General features: G+C 47.7%; 1 protein-coding gene across 1 annotated transcript in view; it reads right to left on the bottom strand.

The window, feature by feature from the left end:
* Positions 1-619, bottom strand: part of CHADL (chondroadherin like) — an 8,632-nt gene extending 8,013 nt beyond the window's left edge. The window contains exon 1 of the mRNA XM_019515121.1: positions 316-619. The gene's annotated coding sequence lies outside the window, so the exon portion shown is untranslated. The remainder of the gene's footprint in view (positions 1-315) is intronic.
* Positions 620-7,940: the final 7,321 nt, after the last annotated feature.

The raw sequence follows: 7,940 nt of genomic DNA, 5'->3' as shown, positions 1-7,940 counted from the left end.
CCCCTCTCAATGGCAACAAATGTCACAGATTCCAGTCCCAGGCCTTCCCAACCCCAGTGTGGCCCTGCCGTGCCAGCAGCGTTCCCTGTTCCTGAATAGCAGGATCTCCCTGAGCAGAGACTGCTGAGCTGTTCCTAAGGACACAGCTTGTGTGACATGGGCTAACGTCCAGTGCGGGGAGCTGCATTAAGAGTCTTGAAAGCAGTCTGACTTAAAGCAGGGAAGACGCCTGCTCTCACTGGAATGTCAGGGAAGCTCGTTAACTTCCATCCGCAACCCGGCACCCTAGTTCTGTCCAAGAACCCAGAGACTTACCTAGATGTTGCCCCCAGCTTGTTCACCAGGAAAACATCGGGAACTGAAAAGAGTGTAACTGTTACAGCAAAGAAAGAGGATGTAAAACACCTTTCCTCAGCAGTCACCAGGATCCTGTGAATTCTCTCGTGTGTGTGTTTGGCTTGTACTTGACTGGAGAGCTGAATGGAGCATTGTGCCTCTTTCCCGGCGGCACTTGCACACACACACTGCCAGAAGGAGGGGAAAAGAAGCAAAACTTAGAGTGAAGTGCTGCCTTTGAGAGAGCAGTGGCTAATGAAATGCTTCTGTACTTAGCAGGAGCTGGGGGAGCCATAGGTAGAGGCAGGTCTGTGAGACTGAAAGCCAATAGCTTGAGAGACTTGATACTATTTAAAATAATACAGCAGTTTTGGATCTAAACTGCTTCTTTCATGCGCCCTTTTCTCTCCTTTCCTCTATGTGTACATAGGCTAATTATATATGTAAAAAGCCAAGAATAATCCAACATAACAGCTTACCACTGAAGTGCCTGTACCTCAAATATTAGCATCTCCTTTCTACTTGTAATTTTGCCCTTTTGGACATATATGGTAGTAATAACTCAACCATGCTATGAATTACCAGCACATGGTGAATCAGAGCTGATGTTGGAAAAAGGTTTCTTAATATCCAGACTGTTCTCTATTTAAAATCCCTAACATAAAGTTGTATGCATTTATTTTCATTTAAGGAAGTGTGCAGGCAGTGAGACAGAGAGAGGGTTTTCTGCTTTGCAGAGAGAGTTGGAAGAAAAGAAGAGTACTTTTGCACCACTGTATTTTTCCACCACTGCCTCCATCCCTCTGGTATGTGTACATCTCCTGAGGGATCTCAGAGGATTCACTGTGCAGCAAAAGCTTAGAAAAATTTGACATAACTCTCCCTTTGTTTGATTTTTTTTTTCTTTCAACTCTTCCTGGCTCCTGGGATGCCTAGAGGAGTTTGCATGTGTGTGTTCCAGTTACGGTTGGTTGTTCTCCACTCCCCTCTGCAACAGGCCATATGTGTTACAGTTTGGTCACTGTCCCCTTGCAATGTTTACTCCTGCCAATCACCCCAGATTATTTGACTAGGGAAGAATTTGCATTCAAGTCTTTTCTAAAGAAAGGTGTTTAAATGTGATTTTTTTTTCCTTTTTAACAAAGGAAATAGCTGAACAGCACTGAGTTCACTTCCTTATCAAACGTCTTGGCTTAGGTTGCTGATCCTTAATGGAGACATTAGCATGCTTCCTTGTATCTCTTGTGAGCTCTCACTGGTCTCATGGGGACTCCACATGGAGCAGGGGTCCACAGAAGAGTTCACAGCAGGAGCCTCTGCATGTGCTGCTGTCAGCTGAGGGCTATGACAGTCTGGAATAATGTCAGCACTGGCTTGGCGTGGGCTGTTATCCTCAGACCTGTATGGATGAGGACTTTGTGGAGGTGAGACATTTCAGCTCTCTAGCCAGCCTATTCTGAGAAGGCTTCTTGCTCAGTAAGTCCAACTAGCTTTGTATAGAGGGTGAGGGACAAACATCCAGCCAGGGTCACCTGGATGGCAGGAGCCTGTTTTCCTTTTAGCAGAGCTCAGCCTACTGCTCTGCAAGGGGCATAAGTCATTGAGGTGGTCAAAGTGTGCACCAGCCACATGATCATCAGCTAAATAGCAGCTGAAATGGTCCACAGACAGAGCAGCAAGGGTTCCCCAGGCCTCTCTGTCTCCTGACCCAAAGGAGGCATCTCTCCAGGGCCACAGCCTGCTACCAGTTTGGCCCACAGAGAGCAGAATGGGGCCCTCAGCCAGTCAAAGGCCCCATGTCTTCCTGCCTTCCTCCCTTGAGTGGTCCCACTGACCCCAGCACCTTTTTGTGCATGTCAAGGCTGCAGGATGAAACACAGTGTGTTTGCCTGGTTGACCCAATGCTTTAAGCTCCGCACATTTGTCAGTAACATAACTAAGGTGGAAGCAACACTAAATACACACTTAGAGCTAGGGACAGAAGTTACACACAACCCAATTTAAGTGATCAGAAACTGGTTTAAACCTGTAACAGAACTGAAGCTCAGTGTACTTAAACCAGTTTCAACATGGCTGAAACTGGTTTAAGATGCATCTTGCTGAACGTAGTATCAGACTTAACTGATTTGGATCAAACTGGTTTATGAAGCTTCTGTCCCAGACCCCTTCCTGGTTCAAGTTAAATCACAGTCCCCCAGCATCCCAGCATGCTTTCCAGCCCTAGGCTGGGCAGGGCTGGGCTGGGCTGTCTGCTCCAGAGAACAGGGCTGGTCCCACCCCCCTGCTCCCTAGTTGGAGCAGTGAGGGCTGGCTGACAAGGGGGCAAGCCTGGCTGGGGATGCAGCCCAGCCTATGGGGGGGACTGCCCCTGGAAAACCCCGGTTGGGGTTTAACACCTCTTCCCGTGCTCACACTTACTGCTGGCTGCAACGGTGAGCTACAAATCCCAGATACACCTGGAAACAGGAAGATGAAGTGATGAGCAATCTTGCAGAGTCCCATTGCTGTAATTCTGGACTGCAAATCCCAGCAACTTTAGGGGGTAGCGGGAGAGGAAGTGAACGCACAGCCAGAGAGCTGTGGACTATCACCCCCGAGCTTCTGGCCTGAGCCACTTCAGGCATGTGGCTGCATTTCCTGAGTCAAAGGTAAATGTCTGTTCACTTCTGTTTCAGTTTAATCTGTGCAATTTAGACTAACCTGCACAGACTGAATTGACTCAGCCTTGGGCTTTTTGGCTGTCTGTACTTAGCCTAGGTGTCTTTGCATTGCAGCTTCTGCTGATGACCCTTCACGTAGCAAAGCTAGGGAGGGGCTGCTTCCTGGGACCAGGCAGGCTTGGTTGAAGGGTGGGCAAGCATTCCTTGCATATGTGTACAGGGGGAGAAGTTGGGCAGGCATAGACTGGGCTGGTGGATCCAGCAGGAGTTAGGACCTCTGTCCAGAACTGCACAGCTTGGGAGCACAGAGGAGTCTTTTTTCGCACCTGTAGAGCAGCCCATGCACAGCCTATGTGATGCATTGTGGGCTTGTCCTTAGAAATATTACTGTAATTCTAGCAATGCCTAGAAGCAGCTGAAACCAATGTCCAGTTGTCTTCAGTCCTTTTTTTTTTCATTTAAATGATAAGGTATTTTTTACAGGATTCAGTCTGGATCAGCCCTGATACTTATAGGAGAGATTTGCCACTGATCTAGGAGAAGTAAGATGATAGCCTCTGGTGTCTAAGGGAGGGTTAAAGGAAGAGGTGGGGAGTGTAACAGGCAAAAAGCAAACCAAGGACACCAAGGGTAGAAAAACAGGCAGCCTCCATCTTCAGACTGCTTTCTGCTGTAATCGCTTCAGTGGGCTTTGAAGCAACCCTGTAATGTGTTAGGAGTGCAAGGGAGTATGCTAAAAGTGGATTTTACAGGGAGTGTTGCTTTAGATACTGGTTCCAGGCATTTATTTAATTAAATCCGGGTGGGCCCTTCCCTGGCTGATGCAAATAGGCCTTTTTTGGGCTGCTTCAGTCTCAGGATCTGACCTCAGTTACACAACTATCACTTTGTAACATAAGCCATCCAGAGAGCTGCCTATGCTGTGAGTAGCACAGAGAAGTAGCTCTTCCCTGTCCTATTACTATGTACTATTATTTATCCATTTGTTACTTCTATAAGATCTGTATTTTTTTCATACTGTGCACTGAACATAGTGATTCACGTGTCCTCAATCTCTCCATCCGTTTGTTGTATCCACCCCTTGGCGCTCACTGAATGCTCAGGTTGGAAGCTTTTAGAAGCACAGAATGACATTTTGTTACACGTATATATAAAGCACCATGAGGTCCTGCTATCAGCTTGCAAGACAAACACATCTTGCTCATTTAGGGCCGGATTCTGTGACATGAGCTCTGTTTGACTGCCTCGGGAGATAAAAGTGCAAACTGTTTATGAGCTTACACTCAGCCCTTCAGACCCGTTAAAGAGGTTCTTTTGAAATGAGAACGAGGAAGAAATCTACCTGAAGCTAACAGTTTGGCTGGGTTGTTTTTTTGGTTTAATTTTGGATGTGTTTATATCAGTCTCTTTCCCTTCAGCTTGTTATTACTGTATTCTGACCTTTCAAAAGAGATCCGCAGTAGCCAGATCATGGCAAAGGTTTTCGAAAGTGATGAGTGATTTAGGAGCTGTGTTTCCTCTCAGCCAGTTAGGGCCAGATCTTTTCCCACCTATTAAGTACCAGCCTATTCCATCCCGTTTGAGTCCTGAAAAACTGTTAATGCCAAAGGCAGATGGGTCCACTGCCTCCTCACTGCTTTTGTGTTGTAGTCTTAAGGCTAAGAACAGTGCATCCTAAAAGGAGAAGTGTTTCATTGTTTTTTTCAGGCCTCAAGCAGGGGAGAACAGAGTTGCATGCAGGTACCTAAGTCCACTTTGGCACTGTTAATTAGGAAAGGGTTGGGCCCTGAGCCATATGTAAAAATCCCAGCCATACTATTATTTTAAAGAAGAAAACAATCTATAAAGTATGTGCATCTGTCTAATCTCTCTTTACATCTATTCATTATCAAGGTGGGGAGGTAGAATATAAAACCCCCTTAGCAGAGTTGTAATTGCGAAGATTTCTTGTTGTGCAAAGGCGTTGGGGAAACAATGTTCCCATAATCGCAACCCAGACGCAATGGTCTAAAATTGCCTGGTGCATGAAATAAAAAAGTAAAAGGGTAATGTCAGAGGGAGAGGGACAGCGCCAGGCAGAGCTGGGGCTCTGCAGCAGCAGTTTGCCCTCCAGAAGCACCCCCACCCCAACCGCTGGGCAGGAGGACAAAAGCAATACAAATACAGGCTGCTTGTTTTGGATGCAAACTTTCTCTGCTTGCATCTGCCTGAGCGGGACAGTGCACAGCAGAGAGACAGCTGGAATTTTCCACTCTGCAGAGGTGACGTGTCTTCCCATGCAGGCAGCAAGGGGGAGTGGGGGGTTAGAGATCTCAATGCAATGAGAATACATGCACAAGATGTTGCTTTTTCCTTCCCCCTCTTGATGCCCAAAGCTGTGAGGTAGGACATGTCCCTCCCCACCCTTAGGCATAACACTGGCTTCTTTGTGTCCATGGCAGGGCTGGACTAGCACTGGTGGCTGCTGCTGCTGCTCTGTAAATGCAGCTGCTTGTGTTCAATGTTAAGCCTATACAGTACTGCAGGGGCAGATAGGCTGACCCCTTGCCTGTAGTCTCTTAGCTAGGTGGGAAAGGAGCCTTCACCTGGGAGGGAAATCCATTAGGATCCCTTGTGTGAATGAGGCTTTTGCAGGGTTAGACCCTTTGTTTTTCAAGCGAGATATGATGGATGTCAGCATGGCTTTGCAGTAGAGCTGGGCAGGAAGCCTTGTGACCACTCTGCAGATTAAAAGCAGTGCTGTGGAGAACTGAGGGCTGGTGGCAAGCAGTGAAGGCCTCTTGCAATGGCTCCAGATGGGTGACTTCAAGCTCTGCTCTGGCCTTGTGTTGGAAGCTGTCTCCAAATGACCCAGCTGTCAATGGGGACCTGGTCATTGGGGCTAAGGAGTCAAAGGTGACCAGATGGGATGCTCCAGCCACATTGCTGCCTTGTGTGCCCTTGATGACAGGAACAAGTGTTCTTAACCAGGCCTGTAGTTGTTAGACTTGCTTAGATCTGTTGACTCTTCATGGATCTGGATGACCTTTTGCTTTCTAGTCTCCGTGGCTGAGCTGACTGGCTGTCAGTAGAGGCCAAGACTTGTGGCTTTCCTATGTCTACTCAGAATTTCTTGCAAAAGGAGTTGTGCGTAGAGACCACAACCTAGTTTCTAGGAGGACCCAGATCAAATCAGGTCGCCCCTATTTAGGAGTCTCCCTTGATTGTTTTGTGTTGAAACAGTACAAAATGGACAAGCTGGCTACCTGTTCGCAGCCCCAAACACACCCTGGATATCAGGAAGTGAAATTGCACAAGATGGGGACCCAAGTCAGTTCCTGGTTTTCAGCTAATGATGTGAATTACTGTAGGCAGCAAGAGTGTCCCTGTGGCATCTTCTGTGCATACTCCACCAGGACTGTATACAGATTTCCAAAAAGAGGACAGGAGGAAGGAGGTATGTGTTATGTCTTCCACAATGCCAAGCTTGACTCATTCAAACAGGGAGCAAACCAAGCTGGTCAGCTAAACAGATGTCAGATCGGAAAGAATAACTAACGCACTCCCCAAGGTCCACCCCTGTGATGCCCAGCTGTGAAACTGCTTGCTGTAGATTACCCAAGTCCTTGTAAGGTGATTGTCTTTCCTCCAAGGTGCTTTGATCTGCACTACCACTGTTAATAGGGCTACCACCTGAAAGAGCACCCTCAGGGATTGGTGTCTACGCTGTCAAGATGAATGACAAAAACACCAACTGCCCCAGATACCAATGCACTGCTGCATGAGTTCACATCCAGTCTGACTTCATGCCCTGGCTCAGGTTGTACAGCGCAAGTTGGAACATGAGGGGAAAGCTTTGGCTTGCTCAGTGGCCCTAAGACAGCCCAGCTCACCTCCAGTGGGGGCATGACAGGAGACTGGATCCTGCCGTTTATGGCAAGCCTCAGCAAATGTGTGTCTTGTGTCTGGCCAGGCTCAGACAAACTCCCAGCAAGAGAGAGCTCCTCACACAACTTCAATTACTCTATAGACCAAATAGTTCAAACTTCTAGTCCCAAGGGGGGACGGGGGACACACACACCCCAGGAGCTCCAGTCTCTGAGATTGCTGGGGGTCGAGGTGTTTTAGGGGTGTGAGGTGTGATAGTCAAGGTGCTTGTGCCTCTAGAATACACCTGGCAGTGAGTGCAGAGACAGATGGGGAGGTAGAATGAACAACTTTGCAGAGTCCTGTTGCTGTCATTCTGGACTGCGAATCCCAGAGAACTGGTGGGCAGCAGGAAGAGGAAGTGAACGCACATCCAGAGAGCTGTGTTCTAGCACCCCCCACTTCTGGCCTGAGCCACTGCAGGCATGTGGCTTCATTTCCTGAATCAAAGGTCTGTTCACCTCTGTTTCAATTCAATCTCAGAGACAGTGCAGAGCTGTAATGTGCCCTTGCTGGGCTGCTCCCCCTCAAGTGCCTTCCATGAACTTTCATTTCTACCCAGGAGAACTTTTACAATCTTTTCTCCAATGCCTGATGAAGGATGTTTGTGCCCAAAAGCTTGCAATTAAAGAAATTTTTTTGCAAAAATCTTGTTGGTCCAATAAAAGAGATCATCTTTACTGCAAGTCCTGATTGCCTTTTCCCAGTTGTGAGGCACAAAAGGCCTGGGGGATAGTGGTGAGACATGCAGCCGAGAAGAGAGGGTGGCTTGGGCAATGAGAACAGATCCTGAGCACACTTCTTGAATCTGGCATTGAACCCAGCTGGAATGGTTTGCACAGCCTGGCCAGCATGATGGCTTGGCCTGGTTCAAGGGCAGGACATTGTTTTCAAGCATGGTTTATTTTCTCTAGCAAGCAAGGCAACAGGAGAGAGGAGGGCTAGACTGGACATCAGGTGTTTGAAACTTTTTGTGTCAAATTTTGTCTCTTTCCTTCTTTTTCTGTTGTCTCTACTTTCTCCAGCTCATCTGTATCC

Source organism: Gavialis gangeticus, unplaced genomic scaffold, assembly GCF_001723915.1.
Source record: "Gavialis gangeticus isolate Ggan-Ray unplaced genomic scaffold, GavGan_comp1, whole genome shotgun sequence".
Classification (NCBI taxonomy): Eukaryota; Metazoa; Chordata; order Crocodylia; family Gavialidae; genus Gavialis; species Gavialis gangeticus.
This window is presented reverse-complemented; position numbering and strand designations above follow the sequence as displayed.